We start from the raw sequence: 7,756 nt of genomic DNA on the forward strand, positions 1-7,756 counted from the left end.
GTGATACTGTCCTGTTACCTTACCACCAACAAATCAGAGAATTATAAACAACCTGATTACATTCCCTGTGATCGCCTGCCCCCCACCCCCCAACATGGCCTTTAGAAATGCTAAATACTCCAACAAGAGTGCTTTCCTGAAACCCATCAGGGAGTTCAAGTATTTTGAGCACTAGCTGCCTTGGGCTCTTGCTTGATGCCCTCTACTTTCCTTCACCACAACCAGGTGTCAGTAAATTGGCTTTACTGCATTCAGGCAAGCAGACCCAAGTTTGGTTCAGTGACAGCTCCCAGTGGTTGTGACTGGGCCCAGGAGTAAGGACAGGCAAGCATCATGGCTTGGAGATGGAAAAGACATGGCCAATATTCAGTTCACATATCACTTGGTTTATTACAAGCAATTAGCCTGCAAGACACATTAGTCAAATCTGGGAATATAGAAAAGAGTGTAGAGAACCTCTCCAAGGAGAAGTCTGAGCATGAGACATGTCAGCAGGAGCTGTGGTCTGCTGTCTGCAGTGGGTCTCCAGACAAGTGTGAGTGGGAAGTGGCCCTCTGCTCGACAGGGCCTCTGGCAGTGTTCCTCTGCAACAGCTCTCAGCAGGTGGAGTCAAGTCCTCAGTGAAGCATCTCATTTTAAGGAATAACATTTACCCCTGGGGAGGGGGCCTTGACTCATCAGTTGCTTCTTCTGTTCCAATGACTTGTGTCATCCATTAAACTTCCCTCAGTTTATCCCTCTAAGACACCCTCCGTCCTGCAGCCGACTTTTCAAGACAAAAAATGTGGAATTTCACCTTGGCTACTGAGGCTTAAAACCCTTAACTTCGCTTAAAGTCCTACAAGTTTCACACAAGATGAATAGGAATCATAACACAAAAGAAATTATATCATGACATCATTAATAACTAGTATTTGAGAATATTTACATTATTAATGGTACTTCTTTCCATCACCAACTTGATGGACATGGGTTTGGGAAATCTCCGGGAGTTGGTGATGGACAGGGAGGCCTGGGGTGCTGCGATTCATGGGGTCGCAAAGAGTCGGACACGACTGAACGAATGAACTGAACTGAACTCTAAGAAGTTCAATTTACATTTCGTTTCACATCTCAATACGTCTCAAAAAGAGAGTCAAATTAATTATGGTCAAAGGTGTAATGCCAAAATTTATAAATGCTGAATGTTCATATATATGCATTCAGTTTTCATTGTCAAGTTCCTTGACTACAAGAAAGAACATTTAGTTCACTCCTTTCATAGGAATTAGCTCTTAATGCTGAGATGGTTTTTTCTTGGTATTTCTTCTGTGATTATATAAATGGTATTGAGTGGTGAGGTACTCATCATGTTAATTTTTAAAAATGCACACAGCCAATTATTATAATCATAATAATAGACAGGTAGACAGGTAATGCAACTGCCCAATATTTTTGAGGCCGGTAGATTAAGCCTATGAAGTTTAACCAACATTCAGGGATAAAAGGCCTTCACAAGTTATAGTATGGTGCCAAGCTGGAAAGTTAAAAAAGGAACAGAGCATTTATGAATGGCTCTTTCTAGCAACAGCCATAGTGAATTTTCTCCCATTTTCTCCTTGGCTTTGTGCATCCTCAGTTTTGAGTCTGTGCAAGAGCATGAGGGAGGAAAACTAAGGGAAAGACTGTGGAGCCAAGGCCCCCCACCCCTATGCTATGGCCCCACCCTATGTATGGCCCCCAAAGAGTTTAAGAGGCTCAGTTTCCAGAATCTCAGGTTCCATACATTCCAACTCTTCTGAGTCCCAGCACCCTGGACTTCTGCTATTAAGGCACTCATCCATCCAGATTCAGGCTGTTGGGTTAAGACCACCTCTGTAGCAGCTATGCGACTTAATACAGTCAGTTAGCAAACCTCTCTGTGCTTCCATTTCTAAAATAAATGAAGCAGGCAAAATAGTCCCTACCTCATGTTGTTGGCAGAACTTAGAGAAAATTCAGGTAAAAACATCCTTCATGATGCTTAGAATTCAGTAATACATGCATATTGCAACAAGTTTTTTATATATGTGAAAGTAAAAAGAATCAAAGATACCTTCAACATTTGATGCATGTTCTTTTGGTTTTTTTTCTAGGACTTATGTTGCTTACATAAAATATGAACCTTTTGTAAAAGTGAACTTTCCTTCTTTAGGGATTTTCATGAGACTTCAGTGAAACATAAAAAACAATTGGGGAAGTGTAAGATATAATTCAAGCTTTCCAACAGTGAAGATGAAATCTCACCCAGCAAGTTACTTAAGCTCTTTTTACCTCCATTTCCTATAAAATGAAAAACTCTATAGTACCTACCTCATAGATTATTGATTAAATGAAGTAAAATATGAAAAAATGCTAGAATAGTGAGATGTAAGCGTCCTATAATTGTTTGCTATTATATTGCTATTATCATTTGTTTAAACTTGGCTGTAATTTTTCTCAAATAGTTCTCACATATTTTCTTTTTTGGTAATAATTCCTGGGTTATATATTCCAGGTTAATATTCCGGGGTAATAATTATTTTCACCACCATTGTAAATGATATTCCAGTGCTCATCCCCAGTCTATGACTGATAAGTTGGAAAGCAGTAGCTGACAGCCTGTGGCTAGTAACTCACAGTCTAGCATCTCCTGGGAAAGATAGATCTTGTAAACAGATTAATTTTATCACAACAGGTTAATTGAAAAAGTAAAGGCAAGCATGGGTTCTCTTCTGACAGAGAAGGCTGTCAGCCACACTTGCAGGGGTTGTCTGGGCAAGTTTCTTGGAAGCAGTCACAGGGGGCTGGGTCCTCAAGGTCAAAGTGTTTTGCACCTATTGTTGGTACTGTGCTCCCATCACTGCTTAACTCCTGTTCAGTGGATGTGCCAAGATGGTGGGTTCTACCACTGATGCCAGGAGTCAAAGTGGAGGCAAAAGAAGAGAACAGATTAGAAAGTCTGTTGTGTTCATCTGTACCTGCCCTGGGACTAGATACCCTGTCCCTTTGCTTTTCACTCCTGTTGCTCCTAAATTCCACAGAGATTTGCAGCTAACATAGGGCTTTCCTTTGGGGTACAGCACTGTTTTAGCCAGAAGACATATCCTAACCTAGCAATCTTTCTCTGGAGGAAAGGGGTTTCTCTGAAGAAAGGATGCCTAATTCCATCCTGTGTTAAAAATTCTAGTTCTCATTTCAGAGTGAGGATGCTCTCCTATATTTGAGATCAAGCTATTTTTTTTGAAGGAGGTTTCATTCTGATGATGTGAATCAGGTAATGGAAAACCTGCACCATTTTCTGGCCATATGTGTGAGCATGTGTCTCAAAAAGTTCTTTTAAAAACATTTTTTATTGAAATATATTTGATGTATAATATTATATAGGTTACAGGTGTACAGTATAGTGATTCACATTTTTAAAGTTTATACTCCACTTATAGTTTTTTTAATATTAAATACAGGTTAAATAAATATTAAATAAAGGTTTTTCTTTTCTAGTTGCTAAATCTAAAGTTTTGTGAACTTCAACATGTATTCAGTGAAGACTTACCTGAGTTAGGTGGAAAGTCATTTACTGATTCCTAAGTGTGCACCTGCTTGCACCAGGATCCTAATGTAAGCTGTTTTCAGACAACACTCTTGAGAAACAGTAAAAATAATGAGACAAATGCCAAAATGTAAATGATTATGGATTTTTAAAAATCATTTTATGGTGAAAAAAGAAACCCATTTTTTGGGAATTCCCTGGTTATCCAGTGGTTATGACTTAGTGTTTACCCTGCTGTGGGCCTGGGTTTGATCCCTGATGGGGGAACTAAGACCCCACAGGTTGCATTGCATGGCAAAACAAAAAATCAAGCAATAAAAACATACTTTTTTATTAAAATGCATAAGTTTGGAAAGTACAGAAATATTAAAGATGAAAATTAATTAACCATTAATTTAATTGCCCACTCAAGTATTCCTGCCTGGAAAATTCCATGGACAGAAGAGCCTGGAGGGCTATGGTCCATGGGATTGTGAAGAGTCAGAAACGACTGAGTGACTGAGAAGTAGCAGCAGCAGCAATTCACTGAATATACATGTGGGACAAGGAGGATCACCTATGGTCATGTATGCTGAAGATAAGACTAAGGTCTTTGATCTGCTTGACCAGAGCACCTCTAACCCATATCACCTTTGTCTGAATTCTGAATGGCTTTCAGAACTTGTGGGGAGGTGGAGATATCAGATGAGATTGTTGAATATTGCCTTTCCCCCAAATAGCACCAGGACAACCTGTTGTTAAGACAAGACTGAGTTCATTTTTTTTTTTATTCACTGCATAATTCCTCAAATAAATGCATCATTATTTGTCAATCTTTCCCCTACCTCCTCTAGACACTTCACTGTTTTAGGTTTCTAATCAATATAAATACAAAGATAAAAAATTTTATGGATAACATAGCAGGGTGAAGAGTACCACCCCAAAATGTGTCCTTTGGCATGAGGATTAATTTAGGTTGATTAATTTTGAGGCCCAAAAGACCAGGAAGAATCTTTTGTTGCAGGGAAAAAGTGGAGCGAGAGTTGTTGGTTATGTCCCAGGCCAGTCCCTGGAATAGGCTGCCAAGTACCGATCCTTAGTGTCGCACAGGAAAGAATTCAAGAGTGACCCACAGTAATGTGAAAGCAGGTTTATTTAGAGAGATGCACGTCCCATCGACAGTGTGCTGTCAGTCTCAGAGAGTGAGAGTGGCCTTGGGAGAAACACACTCCACAGAGTGTGGGCCATCTCAGAAGGTGAGAGGCCCCAAAATATGGGATGGTTAATCTTTATGGATTGGATAACTTAATAAGTAGGAGGATTATTCCAAGTACTTTGAAGAGGGGGTGGAGATATCCTGGAATTGGGTCACCTCCCACTTTCTGGCCTTTTATGGTTGGCCTCAGAAGTGTCATGGCACCTGTGAGTGTGTCATTTGGCAGTTGTATTACAATGAGCATACACTGAAGTTCAAGGTCTAGTGGAGGTTGACTTGTCCACCATCTTGGACCTAGTTGGTTCTAAGCATTTTATGTTGTGTCTTCAATGGCTATATCATTCTTTTAAAGATTATGTCATACTCCCTTTCTGTCTCACTTTGACATTCTCTCTGACAGCCTTAAAGAATGTAGATAAGGGACCTATTCCAGAAAGAGAGCTGTCACTATGGATAAAACTATTGTGTGAGCTAAGTGTGTACACAGGGAGGAATCTAGTAAAGTCTGTTCAAATTTCTCTGTGTCCCATGTCTCTGCAGGATCCAGCAAACATTTATTTCCCAAATATTTGGTTTTCCGTCTCCATATAAATTGCATTCCTCCGCCATTTGAAATCGCAGTACAATACCCCTAACATCCTCTTTGTCATCATTTAAATTGAGGGTTTTGGCCATCTTTGTGAGTTATTCAGCTTTTCTGGGTTTCTCTCATGTATGTTGTTGCTCTTTAGTCGCTCAGTCATGTCCAACTCTTTAGTGACCTCACGGACTGTAGCCCGCCAGGCTCCTTCATCCATAGGATTTGCCAGGTAAGAATACTGGAGTGGGCTGCCATTTCCTTCTCCAGGGGATCTTCCTGACCCAGGGATTGAACACGAGTCTCTCGTGTCTCCTGCACTGGCAGGCAGATTCTTCACTACTGAGCCACCAGGAAAGGCCTCTCTCATATGCGTGCAAGTGGCTTCAGTCATGTCCAACTCTTTGCGACCCTGTGGACTGTTGCCTGTCAGGCTCCTCTGTCTACAGGATACTTTTGCTTGCACTTTTCTTCTGTTAATCTGTAATTTGTCAATTTCATTCTTGGAACAGTCAGAGGAACCTAGAGAGGTAGAGGAAATTTCTTCCTCCCCAACAATACGAATGTATCCTTTGTCAGCCCTACCCCCTTGGTCACAGAATTAATGGGTCTGTGGAATTAATGGGTCAAAGACCATGGCCATGTTACAGCTTGTGCTAAATGTTACCCACATGCCTTTCAAAAACTGTTAGTGATTTAGATTGCCTTAACTGAGAGGGCCAGCTTCCTGCCCGTGGCTGCCAACAAAGATTGCACAGTAGTCCCGTCTTATGCATGGGAAATGTGTCCCAAGACCTCTGGTGTGTACCTGAAACTGCAGATAGTGAAACCGTGCCCCATAGAGTTAACAGAAGCTGAGAACTAATAGAAACCTTTGAACTTGTCTTCCGGAGAAATACATAAAGGAACAGCTTGTTAAAACACCTTTGCTTGTAAGTTGCCTTCCCAGATTCCTGTAGCTCAGTTGTTTCACATAAGTGTACATGCATGCTCAGTCATGTCCAACTCTTTGAAACCCCATGGAGTGTAGCCCACCAAGGCTCCTCTGTCCATGGTATTCTCCAGGCAAGAATACTGGAGTGAGCTGACATTTCCTCCTCCAGGGGATCCTCCTGGCCCAGGAATAGAACCCAGATCTCCTGCAACTCCTGCCTTGGCAGCCACATTTTTACCACTGAGCTATCTGGGAAGCCCCTGTTTTCCAGGAACCTGGAGTCAATTTCTGTTCAGTTTGAGCCAGCTGGGGCTTGATTGAAGCCCTATAACTGTCCAGGCATCCAAAGAAGAGAATGTTCCACCTTCAGATTGACTGAATACCTCCCTTTTGAATATGCCGAAGTTTTAACTGACAGGCACCTGCACAGAACATTGATTCCCTTCAACTTTTCCCTGTCTCCAATCACCTTTCTTCTCCCCTAATGCCATCCTTTGCCTTCTGCGGTTGGTTTGAGAATTACTTCTGTTTATTCCTTGTTTGACTGTTTGTGAATAACTTTCTCAGCTGTAAACCTCAGCATCTCAGCATTTGGTTTGCTGCAAGTGGGACAAACAGACCTGGTTTGTAACAACTGTGTCGAACACTATATATGCACTTAACCCTTAAACAACACTGGTTTGAATTGAACCAATCAATGTGTACATGGATGTTTTTCAATAGTAATACTACAGTAATGCATAATCATGGTTGGTTGAATCTGTGTATGTGGAGTTGCAGATACAGAGGCACCTTGGATACAGAGTTCTTGACAACAAGTTCTGCTCGGATTTTCAACTATGTTGCAGTACCTCTAACCCCTTTGTTAGTCAAGGATCAACTGCACTGTTTTATTTTTTTCTGCATAAATATATCTGTAATAAAGGTTAATTTATAAATTAGGCACAATAAATGATTAACAACAGTAATTAATAATGCAATAGAACAATTATAACAGTAGACTATATTATAAATTATACGATTGTGTTTTTCTTCCTGTCTCCAAATATCTTATTGAACAAATTTATTACCTTTTCCATCTTATCTAAGCATTTACCAGGTGCTGTGGCTATAACTTTTGTAATTTGAGACGCAACAGCAAAACTAGCACAAATTTCTCTTTACTTCTTTACAATTGCAGTAGTATTCATTCTTACAGTAATATTCATTCATCCATTCTTAAGAATGAACATTCCTGAGTAGATCTTAGGACTTCAGCATATGGCTCTTTTTCTTTCCCTATTAAGTCGAGAGCTTTCACCTTTTCACCTAAAGGAAGCACTTTATGGCTTCTCTTTGGCATATGCAAATGACGAGCAGCACTATTCTAATTTGAGGGCCATTATTACATAAAATAGGATCACTTGAACACCAGCACTGCAATACTGCAGCCAGCTATCTGATAACCTAGATGGGTTCTAAGTGGGTAATGGATGGGACATGTTGGACAACGGGATCATTCAA

The 7,756-nt window shown here is 40.5% G+C and overlaps 1 pseudogene; it reads right to left on the minus strand.

Annotated features, from left to right (window-relative positions):
- Positions 1 to 1,202: 1,202 nt before the first annotated feature.
- Positions 1,203 to 1,591, minus strand: LOC145504730 (phosphatidylinositol N-acetylglucosaminyltransferase subunit P pseudogene; annotated as a pseudogene).
- Positions 1,592 to 7,756: the final 6,165 nt, after the last annotated feature.

The sequence above is a fragment of the Giraffa tippelskirchi genome, chromosome 5, assembly GCF_054371585.1.
Source record: "Giraffa tippelskirchi isolate mGirTip1 chromosome 5, T2T-mGirTip1v1.2.pri, whole genome shotgun sequence".
Classification (NCBI taxonomy): domain Eukaryota; kingdom Metazoa; phylum Chordata; class Mammalia; order Artiodactyla; family Giraffidae; genus Giraffa; species Giraffa tippelskirchi.